Consider the following 15,887-nt stretch of genomic DNA (forward strand, 5'->3'; position numbering starts at 1 on the left):
GGTACCATGATCATCGATCGGTACTTCTGGAAATATTTTAACAACACAAAAGCCTCAAGTTTTTCCTGTCTGTCCTAGCAGCTCTGCTTATATGAATGTATCTTGGAGAAATAATTGAATGCTCCTATAAAGACTTATGTATAAAAATATTCAATGTTGCATTATTTACAAGAGTAAAATATTTCAGATAGATACAATAACTTATAATGAAGGCATATTTAAAGATTTGTGCTATGTACATATCATAGACTCTAATGCAGAGATCAAACTCATCTTTTTGGAAGAGAGATAGGGAGTAGAACCCAGTGGCGTGGTTAAGTACATGGGCTCTGACACTATAATTCATGGAATCGAGTTGTGACAGCCCTGCCTATGTGCTGTGTGATCTTAGACTAGTTTACATCTCTGTGCTACATTTATCTCTTTATAAGGTACAGATAATGAGGTTGTTGCAAGGCTCACATGAGCTAAAAAAGTAAAGGCTGGTGCTCCATAAATATCAATTGAAATGTCTCACAGTTTTTAGTCATTTTTGAAAACGTCCTAGAATGAGCATACATTATTTTTATATGTTTAAAAATGAGAAGGAAACAGATATTGTGAAATAAAAGACAGGCAGTAAAATATTAATACTGGTTCATGATGATGATAATAAGTGGGGAAGGATCTTATTTTTCCGCATGATTTCCCAGATGGTTTGTGATGTGGGTTAAGCACACTTACAAATGAAGCCTTTATTAATCAGGGAACATAGGATGTATATCACGTCTGTGCACCTTTTATATTTCTCAGAGCTCCATAACTACAGTCCACTTTCTCTCCCACACCTTTGCTATTCATTGGCCCCTGTTGACCTTACAGCCTTCATCCCTTGGCCACGCTATTCTGCTTCCCACAAATTCCTATTGCCCAGTTTTTTTTTCAGTGCTGTCTAACTTTTAAGCCTCATTTCTCTCACAAAACCTTCCTGCAAGTACCTTCCACCATGACCTGACTTCTCTTAAAGTTCTTTCTCTGTTCAGTGTCATCCCATATGATTTAGCACTTTATGGTTGCCATGTAGAATGCTATTTTATGGTGTTGTTTTTCTGCACGATGCTGCAAATGGATACTTCTTATACCCTTAACTGAAATGTAAGCCTTTGTGGTCAAGGGCTGTTTTTATATTACTTTTGTGCTATGCAGAGAGAGTCACGGTTGAATGAAAGAGAGACAAGGGTAGCCTGACTGTATGAGTTTAGCCTTGAGTAGTGATGAGTGAAGTAGGTTTCATCCTAATGAAATATCCTAAGATATTTGGTCAGATATCTTCCAAGTGACAGGAAGTGGCTTTTCTTTTTTCAGAACCATATAGCAGAAGATTACATTAAGGGAGACATCCTAAAACCTGAATTGAGAAACTTGAGAAGTCCGGAAGAGTAGCTGGGAAATCTGGAGGTACTGAGTAACATAGTATCTATACTTGGGGGTTGAAGGGCAGCCCTGCCCGGAGGAAGAAAGTGAGGTTAAAACATATTCTTACAAAGTAAAGCACTGTAAAACAATGAGATGCCTTGTTTATATGTAATCCTAAACAATCCCAATACGTAAACAAATACAGGTAACAAATTTTGTTTCAAATAAGTATATTTCCTAATTTCGACTTTTAACTTTTCCAACATCAATGATATCAATATTCTGATCAAATTAGAGAGCTAAAATAGAGATTATAGATGCCAGTTACAACTTAATATCCACTCTGCTTTCTGGTTTATTTCTCTCTGTTGTTTTGAGCTGCAAAATCATGAGAAGTTTGATTCAGTAAATTTAACTATTGTAAATGATTACAAAATGATGGGTTCTGTTGTGTTGTTTTTAAGGAGCTTGTTTGCAATCTTGAGATATTCTTAATTCAACTTGAAGACTTGAGAAAGAACTAAGATGTTTTTGGTTACTGCATGAAATCCCTCTACTATTCAGTAACCATTTACACCATGTTCTCTGTAGCTCCTTTTTATTTTGAAAAGTTCAAAAAATTCAGAAGGATGCAGAATAATTTAACAAAGACCCTCATACCCTCCACTAAGAATGAACAAATATTAGTATTTTGTCCTTCTTGTTTCAGATTTATTTTTATAGTTATAGATATGACATTATAGATATTTGAGCCAACTCTAAGGCAGCCACTGTCAAGAAATTTCTTTGATTTCCTCCAGCCATCTATACTATATTTTTAGCAAATACATATTTATATAAGATGTAAGTCTATAATATATATTTCCCAAGCTTTAGCAATCTACTTCAGGGCTTGTTAAAACAGATTGTAGGGCCCCACACACAAGAGATTCTGAATCAGTAGGTCTGAGGTTGGGCCCAAGAATTTACATTTCTATTTTAAGTAATCACCATACCCAATGTGGGGCTTGAACTCACAACCCTGAGATTAAGAGTTGCATGCATATTCCCAGGAAATGCTGATGTTGCTAGTGTAAGCACTAGATTCTTAGGACAATTTATATTTATTCTCATTTTTAAAAATTACTCACTGTATAATTTATCATTTTTTTAAGAAGCACTCTGTAAGTGATCATGTATCACTTGTTTTAATTCAAAATCATGTTCCCGTGGTCTGTCCATGTGAAACATATCTATATAAAACTTATGCAAGTGCTCTAGAACAATTCTATCTCTTTCTCTATTGTTGGTTATTCCTGTTTTTCCCAATTTTTGCTATATAAACAAGGCTACACTGAGCACTTTTCTGCATGTCTACCAGTGTAAATATACCATAAAGCAAAATGGTTAAATATTAGTGATGTGCAAGTTCACATTTTCTAGATACTGTCCAGTGGATCTTCAAGGCAGTGGTTCTGGTTTATAAAGTCTCCCAATTATTGCTATCCTCACTAACCCTCAGTTATTCACACTTTTGTCTTTTGCATAATTGATTAAAGTTACTGATGGTTCATTAATGTTTTAATTTGCATTTCCTAACTTTTCAATGAGGTGGAACATCTTTTCATATTTGTTGGTTATTCAGATTTCTACTCTAAATTACATGTTCCAATATTTGGCCTCTTTTTATTTTGCATGTAATCATTTTATTAGTGATTTTAAATGCGTTTCTCTTGTATCCTCTTTACTCATTCCTAGAGATGTACATACTGTGACTATTTATCCTCCTAAAATGCAAGTAAGAGAGCAACACTAGTTTTTAAAAATGGCAAAAGGGTAGAATATATGTCATAAAAGAACATATATGAATGGCTAATAAGAGCATGAAAACGTGTTCATTATCACTCGTTATCAGGAAAATTCAAATTATAACACAGTGAGATATCACTATAAACCTAGGGGGATCCCCAAAGTTAAAAAGACCATCAATAGCAAGTGTTGGAACAGATTAAGAATCACAGAAATTCTAATAGATTGCTAATCAGAATGCAAATTGGCAGAACTACTTTGGAAAAATCATTTGACAGGTTTTTTTTTTTTTTTAATTGAGGTATAATTGACATAGCATATATTAGTTTCAGGTATACGATGTAATGCTTCAATATATGCATATTTTGGAAAATAATGAACACAGTAAGTCCAGTTAACATTCATCATCATACATTGTTACAGTTTTTTGTTTCTCATTATGAGAACTTTAAAGATACACTCTCCTAGGTACTTTCGAATATGCATACAGTATTATTAACTATAGTATTTGGCAGTTTTTTAATAAAGTTAAACATGCACCTAGTCTATGACCCAGCAATCCAACGCCTAGATATGTGCTCAAGAAGAATGAGGGCGTGCGTCTACCTAAGCCACGCATGCAAATGTTCACGACAGAATGATTAATACTAGCTTCAAACTGGAAACAACCCAAATGTCCATCAGTGGGAGATGGATAAATAATTGTGGTTTATTCATACAATGAAATATACTCAATAATAAAAAGAATGATATACTGACAGATGTTTTTATGAATCTCAAAAACATTATGCTGAATAAGAGAAGCCAGGCACAAAGGAACACACTATATTATTTCTTTTATTAAAAGTTCAAGAATTATCAGGATAGTGGCTGCATTGGTAGGTGTATGGTGGGTATTGATTAAGAAGTGGCCTGAGGGAACTTTCAGGGCTGCTAAAATATGGAAACATCTTGACCTGGTGGTGGTTTGAGACTGCAAACGTAGGTAAAATTCCTGTACACTGAGAAGCTGTGTATTGTGCTATATGTGAAATATTCCTTGCTAAAACAAATTGTAAAGAATGAAATGTCTAAGGCTCTCGTTTTATTGGAATGTCAAGAAGAGAATTTCTTTGGGAGGGGAAATGAGTGGTAGCTTGCTTTCACATAATAGAGAAATATGTGTTTGATAATGACTGCTGGCATTTTGAAGATAATCACTATAGGAATTAGAAAATACCCTGCAATGTCCAAAGAAACGAGAATTAAGAATTGAGAAACAAAATTAAAAAAAATACAAAATGTAAAGAAAGGTGAACAGAATAAAATGGATGCTTAATTGTTACCTAAAATGAGAACAGGTTGAATTCTCCTATGAAAAACAGGGATGATTAATAATTCACTTACAAATAGAGTCTTACATTATTCACAGGCTATAAAAATGGAGGCAGAAACATTACTAGAAAATAAAAAAGCGATCAAGTGGTGAAAGTGGACAGAAAGAGTGTGCCAAGTGTAAAAGGTATGATTTAAGAAGAAAACCTGGTCTTACACTTATATTTACTAAACAACAAAGAAAATTACATACATATATGTGTACACATATATATGTATATATATAATATTGTTCTATGTAAGTTATTACCTTTCAGTGTTCATATATTTTCATATATTTAAGAAGTAGATGTACAAAATTTTTAAATAAATGAAAATGTATAAAAATGGAAAAGTAGTCATTTACACTGAATGAAGTTAGAAGTTTATTTTATGGCTTTTTTTTTTCATTAAATTTCTGACAATGTTTAATGGTTTGATTTATGGTAAATGAAGCAAAAATAATTATTTTTAGGCTGAGATTATTTTGCATAAAAATTACCTTGTTACTTGATAGGAATGGCTATAGGATTATTTTGCAAAAATTCTAAAGGTGAGCCATGATAACAAATAATTATCATCACAGAATGACATGGAGGGCAAATTGTCTGGCTTTCTCCCATAAGCATCTGAAAAAGAATGAGAGATATTCCCTCCGTGCATACTGGTCGCTGGCACCCCTCCAGACCCCTTCACCAAACACAGTCATCACACCGATTATGGGAGACTTGGGCTCTGGTAGTAGCTAGGAAGACTTGGCGTCCTGCTGTCTGAGTTTCTCTGGCTCCAGGGAAGAATTACCAGTTGTCTTTGAAAGTTTGGCTCTTTTGTGTTCTAGAGCTAGATTGTCTTAGAAGATGAGAGACTTTAGGGCTAAGGAGGGTGAAGGCTGGGGCTGGTATCATGGTGGGAACTTGCATCCCTCTGCCATACAATGCTCTGTGAGGTGGCAGGACCTCTAAGACTGCCAAGAATGTGCCTGCACCATTACCAGGAAGCTTCAAGTTCTGGGAGCAAAATCTAGGAGTCCCCTTTGGTCAAGGTTGTGTGCAGATGAGCTTGGTCCCAGCTCTTCTCCTTTTCAGGATCAGTGCCCAGACTGCAATGGAGATCCACACTAGGACAATAGAATGTAGCCAAAGAAACATAGGAAAAATGGCAAATCTCCCTAGGCATGGCTTGGAGTCAGGTTAAATCAAACTTGGAAAAATTTTAAAAATATGATGGTTCCTTCCCTGCAATGCTTAGGAGTAAATTCATAGTGCCCATATTATAGTTTTATTATTTTTTATTTACAAGTGACTTGTGGGAGCATTTTTTTTTGGTATATGTTTGTTTTCATATGCTGTTTTCAGCATGATTAGCATCAGCTCAAGAATCCACCTGGTGCTAATAGAACATGATTTGTAGCTTCATCTTGAGCATTCTTGATCTTGCCATTTGCATCATCAAATTTTCATTTCCAATAGTCTGGTTTTAATCAGTAATCCATTTCTCACTTAAATAACTATTGTTTGACCTCAACAGAAAAAAGTATTAAAAGTAAAATAGATAAGAACCACCTCAAATATATAACGAATATAAAATTTTGCATAATGTGTTTCTACCTTGATGGAGCGTATTATACATTCTCTTGTTACTGCACAGCCAACTGGGATTTCACAACAGGAAGGTACGTGAAACAGATTTGCCTGGGTCTTACTTGTATTTAATAGAGCACAGTGTCCTTGTTCTGTAGGTTTGAACTTACTTGTACATTTTTAAGTAGATGGATGTGCACGGGCCTGAAGTCACAAAAGGTCAGTGCAGAACAGCAACCTTTCATTTCCACAACACATTTACACCAAGTTCAAATACATGGGGAGCCTCTGCAAACTCAGGATACACTTTAATTAAACTGAGACAGCAGGAGGGCTTTTATTTAGAGAATTGCACAAAAACGAGTTGCCCACAAGCATAAATTAAAACATTGGTAATCCTTAGTATATTCAGCCTATACTTTAATAGATGTGGTTTTTAAAAACCATTTTAAGAGGAGTTCGAAATATTCAAAGAGGAAAATTTGAAGTAGGAAATTGCGAAGCCCAGAAATATCTCTATAGAATTCTGAGATGTTTAGAGAAGTTAAGTTGACACTTCTAATTCTTTGATCCTTCGAATCCATATTTTCATTGAGTAGTGGTTTATTCATATTATTATTCAGGGTCTCATGAAATAAGTTGGCCTACTCCAAACTCAAGCAACATGTAAAGTAGAAGTCATATAACAACACACATAGTAAAAGTTCATGTAATCCTCATCCTCTACAGTTAAATGTAGTGACAAGAACATTTCAGGGAGTGTATGACTGGTAGAATTGGGTGAATCCTTATGGATTCTCTTAGACAAACACATTTTGTGAGCAATCACAACGAGAGGGTCGGACTTCTCCATTTAGTATGTACAAGTGATTATTTTCCTCATAGAAAATTACCCTTGGTGCTTCTCTGAACTATACAAAATATTTAATATTGTTTATATATTCAGAGTATAATCACTTGTTTCATATAGATATTGTTTGGCAGTGTGTTTGAAGGCAAAATTCCCAAAGAGAAGATGGAAAGTATCTCAGGAGAACATAATTTGTTTTCTAAAAAAATAGCTTTATTGAGGTATGATTGACATACAATAAATTGCACATATTGAAATTCATTAAGTTTTGACATATGTATAAATCCATGAAACCAGCACCAGCATCAGGATAATGAACACATTCACTTCCAAAAGTTTTGCCATGTCTCTTGATAATTCCTCCTTCCTACCCTTCCTTTTTGGATATGGATTTGGTATTCTGAAGTCTTTGTAAACTTACTTATTTGTTTTGGTTGCTTTTTAAAAGATTTCATCAGATTTTCTAAATGCAATTTTGGATAGAAATGATGAGAGTACATATCCTTGCCTTTTTTTCAGATCTAAGGGGAAAAGCATTTAGTCTTTAAATATTAAGTATGACATTAGCTGTAGGTTTGGGGTAAATGCCCTTTATTAGGTTAAGGACATTCCCTCTATTCCTACTACACTAGGAGTTTCTATCAGGAATGAATGTTGGACTTTGTCAAATGTTTTCTTCTACATCTATTAAGAACGAGCATATGGTTTTTCTTACTTAGTTTTCTAATATAGTGACATACATTGGTTTTCCGATGTTAAGCCAACTTTGCTTTCCCGAGATGAACCTTACTTGGTCAGGATGTGTTACCCTTTTTGTGTATTTATGTCATCCTTATCTTTGTCCCTCTGTATGTAATTTATCTTTTCTTTTTTTCTGGCTGCCTTTAACATTTTCTCTTTATCAGTGATTTTGAGTAATTTGATTATAATATACCATGATGTCATTTGCTTCTTATTTATTGGAGTTGGATTCTTTGAGCTACTCAGATCTGCCACTTTTCATCAAATTTGGGGAATTTTCAGCTGTACCACTTCAACATTTTTTTTTTCTGTCTTCCCCTTTCTCCCTCTGGGCACTTCCCTCACACATATATGAGGTCCTTTGAGGATGTTGTACAGCTCACTGATGTTCTGCTTTACTGTCATTCTCTTTTTATCTCTGTTTCATTTTGCATCACTCCTATTGCTATGTGTCCACATTTACTGTTTTTTCCTGTCTATCTAATCTGCTGTTAATTCCATTCTGTGCAATTTTCTTCTCACACATTGTAGCTTTCATCTCTAGATGTTCCTTCACACTTATGTACTGATCAGTACTTAGCTAAAAACTCAAGTGGAACCTTCTGCTTATTTCTCGGGTCCTCTCTATATTCAGTTCTCCCTTCTCTGGTCCTCTGTTCAGTGAACTGTATTACATTGGTCTCCCAAGACTCTCATCTCTGTCTTCTCAACTCAGAGAGTCTACTGGTCTCATTCTGTATTCTCTCTCCATATACTAGGGACTGGAAATGCTCCAGGCAGTTAGCTGGGACAATCATAGATCTAACCTTGTTTGTTTCCTGTCTTTTGGAGATCACTGTTCTTTATTGACTGATACTCAATTTCTTTGAAATATGTTTTATACATCTTGTCTGTTTCACGGTTGTTTCAGGTGGCAGCACAAATCTGGTCCCTATTACTCCATCTTGGCCAGAAATGGAGTCCAAATCATTTAGTTCTAATTTCCTTTCAAACAGGCCAGTTTTTGTCTATCCAGGTAATTAGCCATACTAACTATTTTGGTTAAATTCTAAATCTTTAATAGAGTGGTTAAATTTCACTACTTTGAGTAAAATTTCAAGTGCTTCTCCCAACACAAAGTACTGCCCTTTTAAAGTGACGTGTGGGCATTCTTCACATGATTTATTACCATCCACACTATAGGTGCAGCTTGCTTAAAAATAAATTGGATATATGAGGATATTGATAGTTAAAGAGTTACTTTAAAATTTCCTCATTTTTCATAAAGATTTGCCATTAAATTCTTGCCTTCCAACTTCAGTTTCCTCGCTTCTAAAAAATTTACATTCAGTTTTTGTTATAAATACTTCATTTTAAGAAGATATAAAATTTAATTTGCATAAATTTCTCAGTAACATATCTGTTAAGAAGCTGCAGTAGTTCAAGGGCAAAATTGGGAAGCTCTTGGCAGAAAACATGAAATCACTGGGCTGATGATGTGTGCTGGATTGTGAACTGGAGTCCTGCCAACATGTCTTCCAACCATGAGAAGTCTTTCCAAGGAAAATGACCCTGGCAACCATAGAGAGCGATCCTTGTTTGCACACCTGGTAAGCTGGTGGGTTTTCTGCAGAAAAGGTTAGTTCATCCAATGTTTCATTGCACAGAACATTTGGAGGTGAGACAAATAAGAGAAAACTATGTCTGATCAATTTATTTCGTCTTTTTAGAAAATAAAACGGAGAGAAAGAATTTGGTAATCTGGGTTCCTCGGAACTTTAAAAATCTGTAAAAGAATGACGTTACCCTTCAGGTCAGACTGATTGAGAGGGGCACAAGGGAGCTGGAGAGCTGGAAATATTCTAGATTTTGTTCTGGGGAGTGGTTATAAAGGTACATGCATAAAATTAATTGAGATTTAATATTCATGAGCATTACCATGTCCCTGTCATTTCTAAAAAAAATATTTTCTAAAAGGGAGGTAAATTTAAGAATATAGGGTGCGTTGATCCTGGAAAAGTATCTGAATATTCACAAGGCACCTATCACATTTTATATTTTTTAAAGGCTGTCATTTAGAAAGATAATGTCAAACAGGTATTATATTTGTTATTAGTGAGGTTGCTAAAATCAAGCAAAGTTCTTAAAAAGTTGAAAAAAATGGTTTTACCAACACATAGGGGAATTAACTCTTTGTGTATTAAATGGTAAAATTTTAACTTTTATCTTTAGGTAGAACCAGTAAGTATATAACAGCTAAGTTATGAGTACATACATTCTGATAAGGAATCATTAAGTAGAACTCGGGATTCAGGATGTCTTGCTTAATGTTTAAGGTTGACATCATATGGGACAGTTAGGTTTTCCAACTAAATATCCCCTTGATTGGAGAGGGTCTATAGCTAGGGCCAGCAAACTGTGCCTCATAGCAAATCTGGATGCCAGCTGTTTGTGTCCCCCCAAAATTCATAAGTTGAGTCCTAACCCCCAAAGTAATGCTATTAAGAGGTAGGGGCTTTGGGAGGTGATTAGGTCATGAGAGCAGAGTCTTCTTAAATGATGTTCGTGCTCTTATAAAAAGAGATCCAGAAAGGTCCTTTATCCCTTCCATAATGTGACGGCACAGCAAGAGTTGCCAAATATGAACTATGAGGAAAGCCCTTACCAGAGTACAGCCATGCAGGCACCTTGATCTCAGACTTCCAGCCTCCATAAATAAATAAATGTTTGTTGTTTATAAGCTACTCAGCCTGTGGTATTTTGTTGTAGCAGCCTAAATAGACTGAGATATCATTTGTTACTGTAAACTGAGTTTAATAGTAACTCATCCACTTTCCATTTGCTTAGTATTCTCTTTGGCTACATTTACACTACAAGAGCGATGTTGAATGATCAGGCAAAGACCACGTGGCCTGCAAAGCTTAAAATAGTTACTATCTTGTCCTTTGCTGAAAAAGTTTGCTAACCCCTAGTCTACAAGAAACATAACCCGTAATTACCACCCTCTATAATTCTTATTTTGTGTACACAGTAAAATGCAGTGTATTATGCTCATACCATAATGTAGGCCTCTGTATGGGGGAAAGTGGGCTCACAGATATCCCTGTATTTATTTCTCATAGAAGTTCTGTGATGTAAATTTGTTTTCTCTCTTAGTCAATTGCACAAATGCGTATTAGGGAAGGTAAATAACCAGTAACTTTCCTAAGCCCTCACATCTAAGAAGTGGCTAAATCCAAACCTGAACTCATATCTGACTCGCCCTGACCCCTTTCCTGTACAACACAGAATTTCCAGTTCAGATTTACAAAATATAAAACCTTAGACCAACAATGGGGTGAGTATGTGCTAATACCAGGTTATGTGCAATAAAGTGGCAACAGATACGACTGTGAAACCAAGACTTGAGGAAATAAACCAAAGGTGAGCTATTTTCTGAGTCTCTTATCAGAGCCATTGGAGTTGGGTTTCTCCTGAAGGGAACTGATGTTTCTTTAATCAGTTATCTTGGTAATCAATCACCCATGTAAAGCCTTCCCCTCACTTTTTTCACTGTGTATAAGATCTGTAAGAAGTAAGATCAAACTCTCTTTTAGTCATAGATTCATGAGAAGATTAATCTACGCATGGCCCTTTGTTTTTGCTTTGTGTAAATTTCTTCTTTTCTGCATGCAAGCAGATCATTTTCTTTTGCATAACATTCGTATCTCTGATCTTCTCTGCCTCTGAATTAAAGATTGGGACAGCTTGAGCAATGTTGGGGAGCATGGAATCGTGGAAAGAATAGGATGAGAGGCAAATGTCATTTAAAACAATACTAACCCCTGGCTCTTCGAGGGATGGAAGGACAGACAGAATTCTAGAAAACTCTGCAGGTCTTCTACCCTCTCACAGAAATTGGCTTTTAGTTTCTCTGCAGGTGCCAGGTACACTAAGCATCAACAAAATGCTGGTGGCCCAGTACATGGTTCTTACACATGGTTGAGGCAGAAGAACACTGATCGTTGCCTACACAGAACTTTATCTTACTGTTTTCTAAATAAAGGAACAATGCCCAAGTTTTTGCTATTTGGAAACACTGATGGCCTGGGCCCTGGCCACACCAATTCAGGGCCCACTGAAGTAATCTCAGTTCACAAGAAGAGCCCAGTCCCCTATCCCGAGTGTGTCGGGTTCCGCTCCTGAAACAGTAGGGGTTAATCTTGGGGAAAGAATAAAAATTTGGAGAGGTAGATTGTACTTACTTCTGAGGACTGCTATAACAAATGACTATAACCTTGGTGGCTTAAAACAACAGAAGTGTATTCTCACTGTTCTGGAAGCTGAAAGTATGAGATCAAGGTGTTGGTAGGGCCATCACCCTCCAGAGGTTCTAGGGGGAGATTCATTCCTTGCCTCTTCCAGCTTCTGGTGGTATTGGCATGCTCTGGTCTGAGGCCACGTCACTCCAATCTCTGCCTTTGTGGTCACGTTTCCTCCTCTTTTATGTGTCTCCTTCTCTGCATATCTGTCTCAAAACTTCTTCCACCTCTCTCTTCTAAGGAGACATGTGATTACATTTAGGGTCCATCCAGACAATGCAGGGTAGGCTCCTATTGAAGATCTGTATCACACCTTCTGCCACATAATCACAGGTTCTGGGGAGTTAAGATGTAGACATATCATTTTGGGGAACACCATTCAACCCATTACACAGATTTTAAAGAAGAGTATATGAGAGTCTTCCTTTCTTGAAAATCAAAATGTCTTTGTTTATCTCTGACTCCAGGACCTAGAGAAGCTTCAAATGGACGTGGCGAGTGTAGGCAATAATAAGCCAGAGCCTGGCTGAACTGAGATTTTATGTGGAGCTGGGCATGCATTGCTGTTGCCAGTTAGTCGGTGGTCATGTTCCTTTTCCATTATCTTCAAACTTGAGGGACACTTTGTTAAAAGTTACAGCCTGGCCTCTAGTGTCTTCCGAGGAATCAGGATGAGGCTTGTGCCCACATGTGGGACAAAGAGATGTAGTGATGGCTGTGTCTCAGACTTCCAGGGGTAATCTCAACCAGCAGTGGTGGCTGATATTAGAATATGGGGTTATCCTACGAGGGGTCCTGGGAAAAGGGAAAGCCACTAGATGGCTAAATGAGAAAGACAGGGTACAGGAACATGAAGGTTTTGAGTGCCCATGAGGCAGGGTCATGGAAAACTCCACAAGGCAGCTAGGAGGCATTTTCAGGTGGCAGTAGAGCTTAGTCACTTCCCGACAACATCCTAGCAGACCGGTAGGCTCAGCCCATGATAATTGTCTTGGCCTCACTCATAGGCCACTGAGTTACTGTTTATAAAGTAAGCATAGGAAATATTGCTATTTGGGGATGGAGTGATGATTTCTAATACAAGGGCAACTTTACCTCTGGTTCACTTCAACTAAGATATGTTGACTACATCAAGGTATCTATACTATTACCAGAGAATGGAGGCTTATTATTTGAAATAATGTAGCTTAATTTTTTGTTTATCTATGTGATTTTGTTACGTGTCATTGGATCAACTATACATCTTCTATTTCCTTTATAGAAAAAATATATATAATTTCACAGTCAAGAGCTGTAGTCTTGGGGATCATGGGCACATCATGCTGGCTGTTAATCCAGACCTACTGCAGGGCTGTCAAATGCAAACAGTGGATGGTGACGCTATAGGGAAATAGAAACAGAAAGAAGCCAAACTCCTTTTGTAAAATTTAAGAAAGACAAAAAGGCAATTTAAATACAGAATTGACCCTGGTGAATAATTTGGCAAGATGTATTGGCTTCTTCCAGGTGTGGAGTTTATAGGCAGATTCAATGCAACAAGAAAGAAATGCAAGAAATGGACAGACAGTGGATGTGAAGCACAAGACAATGGGGTCCTTTGCTCAAATATTGCCACAATGTGACTTTTCAGGTTTTTATGTCATACTGGAAGAAATGATGCAGGTTGGCAGTAGGATATGTCAATATTTTCCATCTCCAAAATGTCACCAGCAGTTAGGAACTGGCAATTTCAATCACAAATCTCGTGGACACTATTTATATTGTAAATAGAGGGAAATTTGAAAATACGTTGCATATCGTAAATCTCTATTGCTGAGTTAACTCAGGAGTATGAGAATCCTAAAACTGGTCCTTACTTTAAAAGGTGTCTGAATCAACATTTGCCATTAGTATGTAAATGGCCAGAGAATGCTGTGGATATTTGGAGGGGGTGGTGATGGGGAAGTGTATTGCATGATCTGGATGTTGAGAATTATACTTCCATAACCACCCCTGGTAGGGCTTGTATAAGCATCCCTTCCCAGCCTAGGTGACAATAATTCAGAACAACAAGGGAAAGGTTGTACAAAGAGTTTTAACATTAATCAGCTATTGTGTGCCAGGCATGTGCTAAGAACTGTCAGGTGTGATATTTAATTTATTTCTCTCAATATCAATGTTAGGCATAATTACTGCATATTTTATAGATTTAGATAGGAGAAGAGAGATGAAAAACTTGAACAAGTTCAGACAGTCAGTAAACACAGAATCAGGACTTAAATTTCAGTCTTTCTGAGCATTGATCCTTTCAATAACCTGTTACCTCTAGAACGAGTAGAACACTTACTAGTTGAGTAAAATTTTAATTTAAGATGGATACTTCCTTATCAGTGTTCTTAAAATCCTCTCATACAAACTCCTTAAGGTGGTAAACCTGTAAGGACTTCCTTACTCTTAGCTGGCTATTAGTTTATTACTTTGGTGTCATTGGTTCCCATGGTTTTAAATTGTGCAACCCTAGTAGTAAAAATTTTGTTATTATGTATATATATTTACATATTATACTATAGTTTGCTTATAATACTATAAATAAAATATATGACCTGCTACAATAAGGTAGATTTTACATTATAAACCTAAAACAAAATAGAAATGTAAAAACTGAGAAAAGATGGTATAAATATTTTAAACCATTATTGTAATGTTTTCTATGCTGATTTACTATGTATTGTGGTTATATCATTATATGTTATTTGTTTTATTTATTAATAGTACACACATAAAATATTCTTAGTAACAATAAGATTGAGTTATTTTTATTTATTTTATCATTATTTTGAAACTCTTGGCTTAAAACTTACAATAGCACAGTCTTAAAAGTCTTAGCCTCAATGCAGTATATGATTTTATTTATATAAATACATTGAATACTTTAAAAACTTGAAGTATAATTCACATACAATGTTATATTATTTCCAGGCATACAGCATATTGATTTGACAATTCTGTACATTACTCAATGCTCATCACATAAGTAGTCACCATCTGTCACCATACAATGTAATATTGTTGACTATATTCCTTATGCTGTACTTTTCATCTCTGTGACTTATTTATAACTGATTATAATTTGGTACCTATTAATCCCTTTTATCTATTTCACCCATTTCTCTACCCATCTTCCCCATTGGCAACCGCCACTTTGTTCTTTGTATTTAAGAGTCTGTTTCGTTTTTTGGTTTTTGGTTTTTTTGATTATTTGTTTCATTATTCATTTGTTTTGATTTTTATTTTTTTTTATTATTATTATTTTTTAAGATTTTATTTATTTATTCGACAGAGATAGAGACAGCCAGCGAGTGAAGGGAACACAAGCAGGGGGAGTGGGAGAGGAAGAAGCAGGCTCATAACGGAGGAGCCTGATGTGGGGCTCGATCCCACAACGCCGGGATCACGCCCTGAGCCGAAGGCAGACGCTTAACCCCTGTGCCACCCAGGCGCCCCCATTTGTTTTGATTTTTAGATCCACATGTATGTAAAATCAAAAAGTTTTGGTCTTTCTGTGTCTGACTTTTTACACTTAGCATCATACCCTCTAGGTTCATCCATATTGTTGCAAATGGTAAGATCTCACTCTTTTTTATGGATGAGTAATATTCCATTGTATATATACACCACATCTTCTTTATCCATTTATCTTCCAATGGACACTTGAGTTTTTCCATATTTTGGCTATTGTAAATAACACTGCAATAAACATAGGGGCACATGTATCTATCTGAATTAGTGTTTTCATTTTCTGTGGGTAAATACCCAGTAGTGGAATTACTGGATCGTATGGTATTTTTATTTTTAACTTTCTGAGGAACTTTCATACTGTTTTCTATAGTGGTTGCAGCAGTTTACATTTTTGAATACTTT

At 36.0% G+C, this 15,887-nt stretch overlaps 1 long non-coding RNA gene across 10 annotated transcripts in view; it reads left to right on the forward strand.

Annotated features, from left to right (window-relative positions):
* Positions 1 to 15,887, forward strand: part of LOC123799865 (uncharacterized) — a 503,415-nt gene that overhangs the window by 120,627 nt on the left and 366,901 nt on the right. For 8 of the 10 annotated variants that reach the window (XR_015720954.1, XR_015720957.1, XR_015720958.1 and 5 more), the window contains one exon: positions 1,345 to 1,437. The exons of the other annotated variants lie outside the window; for them this stretch is intronic. This is a non-coding gene — a long non-coding RNA (uncharacterized LOC123799865). The remainder of the gene's footprint in view (positions 1 to 1,344; positions 1,438 to 15,887) is intronic. 10 annotated transcript variants of the gene reach the window in all.

The sequence above is a fragment of the Ursus americanus genome, chromosome 22 (assembly GCF_024610735.1).
Source record: "Ursus americanus isolate L20-20 chromosome 22, mUrsAme1.1.p, whole genome shotgun sequence".
Taxonomy (NCBI): Eukaryota; Metazoa; Chordata; class Mammalia; order Carnivora; family Ursidae; genus Ursus; species Ursus americanus.